Source organism: Ischnura elegans, chromosome 8 (assembly GCF_921293095.1).
Source record: "Ischnura elegans chromosome 8, ioIscEleg1.1, whole genome shotgun sequence".
Classification (NCBI taxonomy): Eukaryota; Metazoa; Arthropoda; class Insecta; order Odonata; family Coenagrionidae; genus Ischnura; species Ischnura elegans.
In genome coordinates, this window is record NC_060253.1 from 52,768,428 (window position 1) to 52,783,939 (window position 15,512).

Genomic DNA, 15,512 nt, shown 5'->3' on the forward strand with positions numbered 1-15,512 from the left:
AAGCATAACTCCTCGACCGTTTCGTTCTCCGCCGTGTCCCACATGTGCATATACAAACGTATAATATTTCGGAACGTTTAAAAATAAAAAAAAATAACACAGGAAAGAGCCTGGCCGTCCCTGCAAGAGCCACACAAAATTCCTCGGTCGGTTTCGTGGGAGTGTTTTGTTTTCCCGTGGATGCTGGGAGCGTTGCCATGTGCCCCGACAACTCAACACTGCTCGCCCGGCGTCGCCGCGTCTGCTTCCAATAAGAGAGGCCGCTCGGCTAGGGACTGTTCGTCGGAGGGGAAGGTAGGCTGTCGGAGGGGAAGGAGGGGTAAATAATAGGGAGGGGCGAGAGAGGGAAAGGAGGGGGAGGCAAAAGCAAGTCGGCTGCCTTTCGTAAATTCTCCGTCAGTCGCTTGGCGAGCGCCGGCTGTTGAGGATACCTACATTGGTGTTTTTCGCGTGTCGCGCACCGCTTCACACTTTTGTCGTGTTCCTTTGTTACGCCGAGGTCCCTCGGAAGTTCTCCCAACACTTCGCTCCCGTATTTCTAGTCGGGAGGAAGGTCTCAACAATTTCATCTTTCGAACAGAATACTTCAACTTGGCTGTAGAAGTGCTGCGTGTTTTTTTTCCGCCGTGTGGGAAGCTAGCGATCATCCCTTTCGGACGTTCTTCGACCCTTCTTCCTCCTTGGGCTGTTCTCACGAAGGTCGACCAACTTTTCCTTCTTCACTTCTCTAGGAGTTTCAAAAGAAGAGATATTCCTGCGGGTGTAGCTCAAGGGAGAGATCTTCTCTAGCTGAAGCATACAAGTGTCTCGTAAGGTGGAAATACCCTCTCGTCCTACGCGGATACGAATTTTATTTGTTGCTCTTTGAGGCATAGGAATTTGTCTCTTCTGTTTTGGTGGAAAATGTGAATATCGCTGTGCGTGTTTACTCTTCAAGTTTCTACCGTGTGTTTAAGTTTTCCCTTCCGCAGTTTATCTGTGTTTTCCATCCTCTGAAAAACATTAAGAACAGATAATATTGTGGAGGTCACTGCAGGATTCTTTCTGTGAAGAAAAAGATTCCCAGAGTTCGGAAAAGAAGATAGGTGCGGGTACAGTCGTGTGTACGTTTACGGTCAGAGTAGTGAGTGAGGAACGAGGAACGGAGCGCGTACGACCACTTCCAGCGAGTTTGTTTTCGTCTCCAAGCTTGCACGTGACCTCCCTTGGATTTGGCTTCTTCGGCTTTCTCCTCGCAAGTTTGGAGATGAAATAAAAAAAGTGTTTTTGGATTCCAAAGGTGACGCAAGATATTTCAAGGAGGCAGGAGTACACAGGGGAATTTGACCGAGGTAACTTCATTGCTTCATAGAATATAAGATCCTCTCGTGACCTCCTGAGCTATAAGTGAGATTTTAAATTTGATTTGGTGATAAATTTGTTATTATAATGTCTAGAAATAAGGTTGACAAATCATTTACTTTTGTAAGGATGTATTTACCTCAGAGTCCCGATTTGGCCTATATATTCTATTCATTGTACAATACTGTGACTTCATAGTTCAGTAAATAATAAATTCTATAATAGACATTATATTCCTCGCAGTATTTATTGAAAACTACCGGTATAAGCCTTTTCAATTCATTATCACGAGGGAATATAACTCCTTATCTTAAGTTCTCTTACCTCATGATAATGACCTGAAAAGGTGGAAACCGGTATAGTTTTCAATAAATACTGTTTGTAATAAAACAACGATTATTTTTGGATTTATCATGTCACCATTCCACGAAGTGACCTCGCGAACCATCGATTTGATCAGTAAATCAGTCTAATTTTTCTGATACATCACTTAAACAGGGAAGTCAGTATTGTGTAAGCGTGTTATCAACTCTTTTGATATTTATATTATAGGTCTCATTCGTTTTCAGAATTTCCTCCAATCTGTCAACTTATGTCCTACATATTCTCGGCATCTAGCATGTATGACCTAGGGTTACCGTTGAATTTCAGGCCTCACGTGGCCGTATTGCCCAGCATTGGAGAATTTTCCGCTACCTACTAATAGTCCATGTTATTTTAAATTTTCCTTATTCGACACTGCTACCGTTAGCTTTGCAGGAGGTCCACGGCTTTGTTGACTGCTCTTTCAATTAAAATGGTTCATTATCTGTTCATTCTAGACGGCTCACCCTGCAAATTGCAAGTTAATGGGCGCAGCAATTAGTGGGTTTTGCCCGAGTTCCTACATGTTACCCGACCCTTAACGGTGGGTAAGCCTTTTCCTTAATCATGCGTGGTTGGGTGGGCCACGGTAATAGCAATTCTTATGCATAGAGGTAAATATTTGTGTGTTCTTCTCTAATTTCAATCTAGCGCGGTGATTATCACTTACATGCCACCAGATGTGCATCTTAATTTTAAATATTTGATAGTAGATAGCAATCAAGGGGAGACTATATCCTGGGCTTCATTATGAACACATTCTGTGTGAAAACTCCTTCCTATTATTCAATGTTTTGCCCTATTCTGGGATCAAGACACGTAAACCCATCTGAATTTCATGACGATATTGCATTGTTTGTTGATTCGGACTTTTTCTTTCATGCGGCAATCTAATTTTAAAAATATACGCATATTTTCTGAAGTTGGTTTTCAGTCCAATTCATTCGCCCGTAGTAGGTTTACAATGGCAACAGAAATCATGAAATCGAATTAGTACAGCTGGAAGGACGAGTAAGTTTCCGCTTCAATTCTGCGTCCAAAGATTAATTAAAAAAAAATATTTTCGTCTGAGGTTAAAGTTATGGGTGGCATGGTCTTTAAGTGGGCTGCTGATCGAGGGTTCCGGGGTTCAAATCCCTGGTGCATCCGTCAACTCAACCAGCATCCTCGGAGATATGGTCCAGGGCAAGGAACTGCCCCCCTACTCTGAATTTTAAATATTCATAAATAAATAGGTGAAGATTTTATTGTCATTAAGCCCCATCAGCAATAAGTTTAAATATACAGTTCGAAAGTAGAGGAGCTCAAATGTACAGTTCGAATGTAGATATTTACAAAAATTAAACAAAGTATAAATCAGTAAACAAAGTATAAATCAGTATTAATATGAATAATCGATCTATGCAAGTTGAACTGAAAACATAACGCAAATTTTTAACACAATTTTCTTGAAATATTGTGTTAAAAATTTGATATATTTGATTTGAAATATCATTGAAGCCGTTATGTAAAATATATTCATAAATTAAATTGGATTTACATGATGATCAATAAACTTGTAATAAATCAAGAAAGATCAAGAACCATGAAAGATCGATCAATCTTCGGTTTGAATCACTGAGGATGAAGTTAGAAAGAAGTAGAATATACCCGTTAGTGTAAATTCGATGTTTTTTTGATTGTCCTAAATTACTCACTGAAATATTTCGGCCTTCATTGCATTGCATAAGGGTATATACGCCGAAATGTTTTTTTTTTTGCTGATTTCGTCGATTCACTCGCTCGGTTTTTGGTTCCCATTCCTTTGAGCCTGAGCAACATTTTTAAGCTGAGGAGAGATTAGAGTGAGGTTCTCGCATTTAGTTCGTGTGGCCCCTTTCACAGCCTGAAGCGTGTTTTGTGACCTGTTTTTGCCTCTTCGAGAAGTTTTGTTCGTTGGCACCGTAGATAAATTGCTCGTTTTCGGAAACTTCATGACTCGGCTATTGCGAGAGAGAAAAGTTACAAAGCTCCCAAGACGTGCTCATATTCACCCTGGCAAATTAGAGATGAGAGTCAAGTTATTTCAAAATGTTGACTTAAGATCCTCTGCCAATTCTAGTGAGGCTGATAGATTTTTATGGACCTGATAAACCATGGTATACTCTAAATATAATTGCCTTTGCAGTGCTAAATAATGATATATGCAAAAGATATTCAACTGAAATGCATTTTGTTGAATGTTCGCGGCATTATTTGTTGCAAACTCGCTCGGGAATTGGCGAGGCAATCATTCTTTGTGTTGATCTTATCAAGAAGGTTGGTCCAAAGACGAAGTGTATTGTATTTGTCTTAATATTTCAGCAATTTTACTTTTAATTTTACCACGTCGTTTGGTGGCTTAAAAGAAACGCTGTATTTTTTCGAAATTTCAATTGACTAATACGAACTTTTACGTAGTTTCATGCGTCAGGACTTAGCTAAGCATCCGAAAAATGTAATAAATTATTGTCACAATATGTACGTTATTTGGACACTTGCTGATAATATATTCTTTCTAGTATGATGATCATGATTTAAAATAGCTTTGTGTTTTGTATAGCTCAAATTTATTTTTATCGGAGTCGCTGGAACTCGGATGTTTTTCTGTTATATATTTTCTATATGGAAGGTAAAATACGTTGATTATGAGTAATGTTTCCATGCTCAAAATGCAGATGTGGAAAGATATGTTCGGGGAAAACTTAGGTATCGGTGGTAGTATATTCATTTCGTGGGATTTCTTAATCATTTATCCACGTTGCTTATTTAGTTGACCTCGTTTAAAAAATTTAATTATTATAATACTTATTTTGTACCCTATTTCAATCTGTTATTATCTCAAAAGAACACACCACTAAGCTTATGTGTAAGGTTTTTTTTTCTTGCACAGAATCGTAAACGCTTCTCTTATAAGCAATGTTGCAGAGACCTTTTGTTACGCACGTACTTATTCCACTTAATAATAGCTGATCTCCAAGGTTTGCCACAGTGTGCTGAGGGTTATAATGGCACTTATGGAATATATACTCATATCTTTAGACGTCCTCGCACTGCTAAAATACAGCTGCTTTTTCGCTAGCTGGCCCTTAAAAAGAGATCAAATAAATGATTCAGGGATCCTTCATGTCTCTGCAGCTTTTTGTTCTATCCCATCTGCTTATTAATTTCCAGCTGTGTCCTATGTCTTCCAATCCTTGAGTTATTCCGTATTTTTTTCTTATTGAAATCTTATCCCGTCCACCGGTTCCGTCCCGAGCGTTACCCTGGTTTACCGCCCGCATCACCGGGGCTGTCTCTTCCCCGACCGGTGGGAATTGAATTCGGTAGCAGATGGGTTTACTATTCTTGTTGGTCTTACCTTTCGTCTATCAATCCCATCTGAGCATTATTTTATGATTTAAAATTTTCGATTTATCATACCTCAATCATGTAAACTTGTTTAGATTCATCACTTTCTTGTAAAAGCGAGCAGACTTTGCTTTGTCTCTTGAACTCATCTCATTGTAAGTGAGATAAGGTTTTGTATAGGGAATGATTCTAACGTTAATCCGGAAAGTATAAAACTTTGCTCGTTCCACAATAATTTGTTTACTCGTGCCCTGTTTCGATGCAGTGTTTTAAATTCTGGCCAGAAGATCCGGTCACGAGCGAATAAATGATTGGAGAACTAGCAAAATTTTATTCTTTACTGATTGTCATAAAGGAATCAGATCAAGTAACGCCACAAATCTTTGCAAACTTTAATAGTTAATTAATGCTTAAGAATAATCGTATGAAGAAAGATAAAGTGTAGAGCAATGAAAAATAACTTTATGCATGGTTTAGGCGAACGGCCAACAATGTCCCGCTTTATTATCACAGCAAACGTTAATGTGGTTACCAATATAAAAGTTTTCGGCCACTATTCGGAATCATGATGGGATTTATGAAGTTTTGCGGATCAACGCGGCAGTCTCGGAGACGAAGGTGGCCTGGATCACGTAGCTTAGAAGTACGTGGAGAACGGAACCTCTGGTTTCGCCGGAGGGAGAAATGCTCTCTATCACCAGCAGCGAGGAGGTAGTCATGAGAATTGATGCACAGGCCTTCCGGGTACGAGAGGGAACACTCGTGAATGCGGGCTGACCTTTGTCGGACGGCTTTCCTCTTATTAGAGTTCACGCCTGCTTTTCTGCGTTCACGTCGTCGTCGGCTCGTTAGCTCTTTGAAAGGAGCCGCTCCTACTTACGATCTTCCACTTTGAAGTGCCTGCGATGAGCGCTGATGACATTTTCGCCTGTTTTCTGGCACGTATACGTGAAGGTAGAACTTAGAAAGATCGACGAACGTTCATTTTTTGGTGATACGCCTCAAACGATTTCTAGAATATTTTAAATAAAAACTAGAAAATTCCCTCAGTAAGAATTTTCGTCCATTCCGTTAATATTTTTGAAGATCTTCATCTACACGATACACTGGCACCTCTATGGAATTTATAAGAGGGTAATTGTTTCTTCACAACATGAATCCAATATCCATATATTAGAAGGTTACTACTTATACCTATAACATTGTGATGCATAAATATTGTAACTTGTTACCTAACCTTCTAGTAATTATTGGTTAAATTTTTTTTAAAACTTGAAACTGCTCTCCTGAAAAATTAGGAAAACGGACATAGTGTCCTTTACCTCCGATGTACAGATATATCCATGTATCATCCATAAATCGGTGCCGCCACAATGACACTTATAAGTGGCAGGAGTTAATTCTCACCAAGCGTGGACCAGGTTCCTTCCGGTACATACGATCGCATACAGCCTGAGATCTAGGTACTTGCATAAAAACTAATAGTATGCTAGAAAGGCTACGTACCAATCAACCTTTTGATACTCTTTGGCACAATATCAGGTAAAAAATAATTAATTAGCCTAATGAAAGACCATTTTTATACCGGGTTGACATTTGTTTTGGTATTTTATCGGTAGGTTGAAACCGTCAATTTAACTCAATGTTGAAACGGAATTTTTATAATCTATAATTGGAGACGTGTGGAAAATGGTTAGTTCTCGTGCTTGCTACGGCTTTTTAGTCTCGGTGGAACTTATTAGTGAATCTCTCTCGCAAAGCTGGTGCAACAGCGTGTTGTCGTTGGAGAAGCTGACTCTCCGAAAAAATTATTTCGCCTTCGCTCCCTATATATGGCCATCATCTTCTTTGGGGTCAGAGGTAACAGGGCGTGAAGTAATGCTGTAATCGCGCCAAGTATGTATTTATGATCAGATGCAGTTTGGCCTTTACGCAGGAGAGAGACTTTTTCTCGCTTCCCCCGTAAAGACCTGCGAACTTTTCTGGTTATTCTGTCGGTTCTTAAAATTTTTGTAGAAGTTTATGGCGCAACGTCGTACATACCTCCGTTGTTGAGATAATAATTCACGAATTAGTTTAATTGCAGGTTATGGTCAAAATTAAAAGTACTCCGATCGGTCTGAAAATTGGTTTTGCGTATCACACTGTCGGGACTCGAAAAGTGACGTCTTTGAAAAATTTGGCCTACAAACGCCCCCAAAAATTATAGACGATAAGGTGTTTAGCAAAACTGTGATATATAGAAAGTTATTATGTTTCGAAAATGTTTCCTAGAGTTTTAGACTATTTTTGAGGGGTCGTAAATTTTTGTCCTATCTCACCTCTTTTACCCCAAACATTTGTATGAATCAGTCAATCAGTGGTAGGAAGCGGGTTTTTATAGTATTAAGATGCCGCTCCTCAAATAGGGAGGAGAAAGATCCTTTCTTTGATGTGTATTCTCTCGGCGAGCGTGGCCTATTTACCTCTTACCCTTCGATTGGTTCGCCGCCCGGCGGGTATCTTGGCAAAGAATGTTGTTTCGCGGAGTTTGCGCTTGGTCGTGAAGGTTGTTTTACATCTCCCGTTCGCAGGTGCTTTCCGCTGAGTGACTAATTCCTCCTCCTCCCGTTGCCCCGGTATCGCCGAGTTACATGTGCGATTTGTTCTCGTTTGACGAACTTGTTTTCTGAATACATTTTAAAGTTGATTATTTTCTCCTTGTTCGGTAATAGGTTACAAAAAAAAAACCTTGAGCTTAACCACCATTTAGTGCAGTACACACGGTTTTTGTCGGAGGAAATTATTTCATGCTAAGTAGGAGTACTGGATATTTAATTAATTGAAAATGTAATTTACCCTTTCTTGTTTTTGGAGGATCTTGCGTTTGGAGGTTCATTCTGAGTGTATGTGCGTACCGAAATTTTCTCGGAATTTATGCTACCTGATATCATATTGCATCTATATGTTTCACCTCCTTTCACCCTTATTAAATACTATAAAATTCAATGACAGCTTTTTCTTCCACAGGAATTCAGTTATTTACAAATGAACATGTTTCGTCGTATGATGCCATCGTCAGGTACACTCGCTGTTCTCTCAGTTTTGAAATTCTGTGTAAGATAAAGTTTTGCTATTGAGTTTTTATCAGTCATACCTTCCGCCAAGCCACATGGTCACTTTCGGACCCTAATTTTATGTTAATAGTGGACTGAAAGTTTTTTGAAAAAGGACAATAATTATTACCAAACGTTGATTGACCCACGACACAAAGTTAAGCTTCGCTGCCGTAGGACACTCACTCACTAACTCGATACCCATGCCGCAGGCAGGCAGATGACTCCGTGGCGTTTCGAGGTAATCTGTGTTGCATTCAAAGGAAGGCTGACACACACATTCACCAACTTCCGAACGGAATGACATCAGGAAAACGTTTTAGTGGTGTCGCCAAGTGGTGACGCAGCTCAGCCTCGATAATTCAAGAACTCAACAGAATACCATGGCTGACAATATTAAATTATAAAGATGATAAATTTAATAAAATTATTGTATCTTTTTTAATTTTGACTCTAGAAACCATAATCGGAAGGAAGACATGATTCTAACTTGTCGTGTACGTTAACATGTAATGTAACGCTGTGTAAAACATTCCTTCGTAGTAAAGATTTAAAAGGGTATGGTACTTATTTTACAGAATTTATTTAAGCCGACCGGTTTCGTCGCATAGGTGACATCTTCAGGTGCGACCTATATTATAAATAATTCTGTGAAAAAATTACCATGCCTTTTTAATCTTTACTATGGATTTTCACAAAGTAAAGCACGCAAACCATAGAGTTTAATTCCTTCATAGCTCCTAGGTTGGACATATGCCGCCCCAAAGAGATAGGCATTCAATGTTGATCGGCGTAGGAGTGGATTGGAGGAGAGTTTTGTCGCTTGAATTAATTTTTGAATGATAATTTTAAATTCAAGTGGAAGATTCTCTGAAGTTCTCGTTTTATCTTTTTGATAAAAGACACATGATATGATTTTACCTGAATTCATAAAAACTGATGACTAGTGATTGCGTTATTAAAGGTGAATTTGTTTGTTTTCGTTGATGATTTTTTAAAAAGTCTATTGGCCGAGGTGTAAGATTAGTGTAAATAAGTAATCGAAATTTTTGTATGAATTTATTTATTCCAAATTTGGATTTTTATTTACCTAGTATTCGAAAAGAATTACAATAGTTTTCTAAATATACAAACTTTCTAATATCCACATTTTGATTGAGAGGACACCTAAATATGAATTGTTTGCTATGGACTCGCTTTGAAATAGCAATGCCGCTCTTCATTATTATCCGAGATTCGTGGTAAGCATTATTTGCTTTCTCTGTGCATTGAAGAATGAAAGAAGCCGCCATAGATAATTTTTACCTCGAGTACATTCTCCATCCTCTGGAAGTTCTGCTCTAAAATTCCTCATGCAGGGAAAGAGAGCGTTTCCTCTTGGCTCTCTACATTTTTATTTCGCTAGTTTCGAGTTTCAAAAATTCCTTTGTCGCGGTCGCTCCAAATGTTATCCCTGCTCGGTTGGAAAGAGGGGTCGCATCATTATGTGGATTATTTCGATGCGGTGCATTAAAGGCTGCATGCGCATTGTAGTCCAACTGCACCACCCAAATCTTCATTATTTATTTTGAATTGTTTGGTTTCTAGGGCAGAACAGAAACAGTGGCGTACCGCATTGACGAGATTAAAACGTTTTCACAGTAGGTCGTTTATTATTATTTTTTGGTCGTTTAACTTTTCGTGCTATTCAATTCTCATTTAAATCGTAAACTGGCAATGGAAACACAATTTTGGATTCGTAGGGGGTTTTTAACGAAAAAACTGAAAAGACTAAGAAAGGGTTTCGATAATGGTCCTTAGTAAATTAAGGGCCCTAGAAGTCTTTCTGAAAAAATCGTTTTCCTATTTCTGAAATTCCAGATGTGTTGATTTATCTTGCATTTTAGGCTGTATTTGTAGCATGGGAAACCGGTCCCGTCTTAGAGCCGTCACTGTGTCTGGATTGTCACTATGGCTGGAGAGTGGGTAATGGATCTAGTCGAAGGTACAAAAAGATACTACATAAATAAACCTACGAATTGTTTTTGCGTATTTAAATAGGAGACGTTAGTTATGCTCATAATCTGAGGAACAAAATGTTGTTTTAGGTAGTTTAAAGCCCCTGATAGCCTTACTAATATTCTAACATGTCAAATAGACTCCTGCGAATAATCATCCCAAATGTGTAAAAATATATTTTCCTTTCGCCTGATAGATGCGTAAGGATTGGCACGCAATATTTGAATCAAAACCTAACCATCACCCATGCTTTATTGTCCGAGTGTTTAAGAGCTTATTTCTTTACTTTTTAATGCATTTTATACTTTTTAGTTAATGATTTAACCAGTGCTGTTAAAAAAGTCTCTACTAAAGAATTCATAGCTCACACGATATATTGAGAAATTTTTAATTATTTTTCTTTGTAGGAATATAGTCAATAAGTAGATCACAATGTAACAAAATTTCATATGTCTGATTATTGAATTTTGTATTGCCATCATAAGCAAGCAGTATGCAAAATCTCAAGCCGATTCGAGAATGGGAAGTGGGTTATAAATCAATTAAAAGATTCCATGGATAAAACAGGCAAACAGACGGAGCTAGTTACGAAAAGGCGTATAAAAATAAGCGACTATTCATTTTTCAAACTATCACAATCGAAAATTAAGTAGGAATGTAGTATTCCTCTTCCCTCTCTAGGATAGAGTTCGTGTCATTGTGTATCCCTGTCTTCTTGTCACTGTAACTTTCGTGACCTCACCGTTGTGGGCGGATGACGGCATATTCAACCGGATATCGTGGGCGGCGTGAATAGGAGTGCTTTCCGTAATCTCCCACACCGAAGCCTTGAAAGCGACCCGGTAGACAGACAGGTTCACGGAATGGCGAAAGGAGACAGTCGGGAGAGAAAATGACCGTGATACCTTCTTGCGGGAGAAATGAAGAAGGGTGGCGATAAAGTTGTAATTTCGTGGACGTCTCAAAAGGAATATTTTGTTGATGATTTGCAAGACTGATGCAAAACGGATTGAGAAACTAATGTTTGTAAAATATTGCCGGTAGAGGTAGGTTTCTCATGGTGGACTTAGCAAATCACCATTACTGTAACTCTTACCCATCCATAATAGGGTGGTTTCCTATTATTTTTTTATTGCCTAAATCGAAAGATTATTACTCCTGGAGTACGTATTTCACGCTTTTAGATTTTTAAATGACGATATCTATTTTTCGCGATTAAATGAAAAGTGAAAATTTTTAAGCGCGCGAAAACGCGACGCTTAAGTATGAATGTCGGGAAGTCTCTCCGCGTGACGTATTTCTGGTTCCCCCTCCCGCCCTGCGAGGTGACCTTGAGGCGAGGCTTAGCGCTGATACGACGCAGGCTGCTAGCGGCTAGCCTAGTACCCTGCTGGCTGGTAGCGCTTGGCTTAAATAAGGATTATTAATAACTTATCAAACGAGGAAAACTTTCCGACCTTAGCCAGTTTTAATAAGTGATTGTTAAGACACGTTTCCCTGAGCTCTGCGCCTCATGCATGCAATGGTAACCTCAGACGACGTATAACTCCTATCTTCTCGTATAGAAACTAGGTCCCTGTGACGTCACGTGGAGTGGCATCGCATGGGCGCCAATCTGGCCCTTTTCAAATGAGGATAAAAATGGACCATTGCCATTCGTCTAACCCGGTATTTCTAAAACAAAATAATTTGTATATTATGAATACACTAATGGTGGGTAACGAATCGCAATCAATGCCTTTCGTTTTCTTTGATTAAGGAAACCACCCTATTAACCTCGCCAATTCACCTCAAGGCCGATTGATTAGTCTTAATCGCTTTCAATCTCTTCTTTGTATTACTTTATCGACGTAAGTGCGCTCTCACGCCCATCAATAGTGACTTCTAGGCATGGTGTTTTCCTTCTTAAAAGAAATTTTTATTTGGATAAAAACCTATTTAAAGGCTCTGTCAGGTTAAGATGGTGAAAGGTGCCCCCAGATATTTTGAGAAATAAAAAATATACACTTAAACATATTTTTTTCGGCGTGTCTGTTGTTTCCTGAAATTTTAAATTTAATTTTGAAACTTTCAAACGCGCGTAAGATTTTAGTTTTCGGTCAAAAAATTTTGAAAAAAAAAATAGAATGGGAAAAGTTATTAGCGTGCACATTTTTAAAATCAACACAACGTTTTTACAACAATGAAAACTGGAGATATGGTTAAAAAACGAAAAATCGTGTTTTTAATTTTTTCGGGGTTTATTTACAATTGTTGAGGCCTGAAACTTAGGGAAAACAATTTATGCTTGCTGCACATAAGGTATACACTTTTTATTTTTCAAAATATCTTGAGGCACTTTATCACCATCTGAATCTTTATCACCTACTAGACCCTTTGTATTTAACGTAAACGTCACTCAATATCAATTTTTTCCCTACGTTTCTCTTTCATTTGAATGTCATTTGCGTCCTTTTCTTCTCTTCATCACTTCTAGGCCTCGACTCCTTCTCTTTTGTCCGTCTCTTCCACATACCACATGCTTTGAATTTTCAGGGAGTTGGGGGAAGGGTGGGCTGGCGCACGTGCGCGTTCGTCTGTTTTGCTTTTGAAAATAAATCTTACGCAAGAACAATGGGAATGACTTCGCGGTCGAGGGACGGTGTTTTGGGGGAGGGGGCGAACAATAAAGAAATAGCTCGACGGCCATGCTTGTTCATTGCCGCTCCGTGGCGATTCCCGGTGCTCGGACAAAAGTCGAAGCGGCCATCGCGTAGCTGACGCACATTTCGCCGAAACCCCGTTGTGACGACCAGTCAGCGGTTGTGTCCCTTCGTAGAATGAATGATTGTAGGGTTCCTCGTATATTCTTTTCCATAGTATACCACTCAATCTGGTTATAGACTGGGAATTGGTTGGGAACTGGGAATCACCCTAATGGTTGTCGCTCTCACGTGCATTTTACGCATGCATTAAGTTATGATTATTTTAATCGTTCATGTTAACAGGTGAACCCCTTAACCATATTGGACTTCGGTTCCATCATAAACCGGCCCTCCAACGTCACGCGAAATTTTTTTACTCACTTTCAGTAGCGGATCCAGGATAGGGACAAGGGGGGGTCTAAGTATGGGGTAAACTCCCAGAAGTATTGCGGGTCCGAACAAAAATTACCATTCTATCTAGTGTAAATTGGATGTCCAAGAGGGAGCTACAGCCCCCTTGTCCCCCCTTAATTAATTATTATTATCATCATTTTTATCATTATTTTTTTTGAATTTCAATTATTCTTTATTTGCCACTTCGATTTTTTCTTTTGTTCATGCATGTATATTTTTTAAATTTCTTTCTTTTCTTGTTTAAATGATAAATCGCGACAATGAATTTATACTTTAGACAATAAGTTCAAATAATATAATTATAGACCAGTGATTTGAAGATGGTTAAGACATAGTAAAGACTCATAGGCAAGTAATTTGATAAGGGAGTGTGTACGTAGTTGGCATACTTGGGTCGTAGCCCCATATGTCAGTAAGCAGTGTATCCACATTGAGCGTATATATTTCACTGAGGTTTCGAACAATTGAGATCTGTGAGGCGCGGTCGAACTGACCGCGCAGCGAGCAGCAGGAGCGGGCGGCGAAGGAGGGAACAAAGCGGCGGAATGCCTCGTCTACCTGGCCCGCCCGCGGGGGGTTCCCGTCTGTCGGATCTTGACGAGTGGGAGAGCTGCTGTTCGTGCCTTTCCAGAGTACGCGCTTCCAAAAAAAAGTCATGGGAAGGGAGGAGGGTGGGAGAGGCGTGCTCATAGTGTTGTAATGAAGGGCGAGGCTCTTGGCCTCAGCCTATGTCCAATAGCTTCCGGAGCGAACAGAGAGCGTAACATAGCTTTTTCACGAATTTAGGTTGCGTTTTAGAAAAAAAATTGGTATGAAACCGTGGGGGGTACTTTAGCGTAACCAGTACCTAGTCTTTTATTAGTAATGGTGGCGGGCGTGACTTGATGGAAATCTTGATGGTGAAACAAAAACACAGTACTATTCCACAAAATTTAAGCTGTCTACTAGCTTCAACGTTCACACCGTCATTATCAAGACTATCTGAACGCTAACTAGACTAACGAAGACTAACTAACCCAGTTAGTCTTGATAATGACGGTGTGAACGTTGAAGCTAGTAGACAGCTTAAATAAATTTTGTGGAATAGTACTGTGTTTTTGTTTCACCATGAATATTTCATCGTTCCACCAAGTAACGCCCAAATCAGTTGATTTTATTTGATGGACATCGTTTATCGTAGGAGTTGAAGGACTAAAACTTTGCTTTTTCCACAATTTTGTGATTTATCTTGTCCCACCATGGCTTCGTTACAGCATATAAATTAGAAATTATTCATATATACACTTTGAAAATGTTGCGCTATAACGAAACGATAGTCGGACAAAAAAAACATGTGGAAAAAGCAAATTTTTTATTCCTTCAACTCATACCATTATTTATATTTTATCATTTTTATTGACCTCAAATACCCTTGAAAACAGTCCAATGAGGCCTATGGATCGGAGGTTTCAACAAGGATTAAGGGTCACTTATTTTCATGTCCTGCATAAGGGCAGGCTATCCTCGCGGGACTCGAACCCACGACAGTCGCTATGATAGGCGAGGACTAATCACCGACGACCCGACTGCATGAAATGGCGCAGCGCTGTCTCTCTTTCTTTTTTTCGCGCGCTTAGAAACCGTGTTTTGTGTGATGTAACCGCGAATCGTTGAAGAAGACACCGCCGAATGAAAAAAACAGCGTGGATATAATAAGGAATAGAGAACTACGGAAAAGATATCGATGCGGTTTATAAACTCAATTTCATACCTCACGTCTTACCCTATATCTCAAGGCATCGTACGCTGTATAAGTTCAACAGAAGAATGAAAGATTACGTCCATCCCACGCTTATGCTTTCTGTAAACGTCTTGAAGTTATTGAGATAATTATTTTATAAACTAAAAACAATCGTAGAAGGACAGATGGAAGGGAAGAAGGGCAAGGGACGGCTCCGGATGAGTTACATAGGATAGGTTAAGAAGGATGTAAAGGAGAAGAAAAATGTAGCTATGAAAAGGTTAGTAGCGGATAGGAGAGATTAATGGAGAGCTGCGTCAAACCAATCTTAGGTTTGTTAACTCATGATGATTGTATAAACTGGAGTTAAGCATATTGACAGATGGAGTTCCTTGAGCGTTAATTCAGAAACGCCCCTGCGAATTTAGCATAAAGTTTTGAAATAAACAGTAATTGCTCTTTTCCACGATTCTTTTTCGCGTACCACAAGTTTCGGTTCACATAGTCATCATCTAGGACAAGTATTTG

The 15,512-nt window shown here is 39.3% G+C and overlaps 1 protein-coding gene across 1 annotated transcript in view; it reads left to right on the forward strand.

Moving 5' to 3' along the window:
* Positions 1–412: 412 nt before the first annotated feature.
* LOC124163430 (LHFPL tetraspan subfamily member 6 protein-like) overlaps positions 413–15,512 on the forward strand; it is a 237,804-nt gene continuing 222,704 nt past the window's right edge. Inside the window, exon 1 of the mRNA XM_046540341.1 lies at positions 413–1,331. The gene's annotated coding sequence lies outside the window, so the exon portion shown is untranslated. The remainder of the gene's footprint in view (positions 1,332–15,512) is intronic.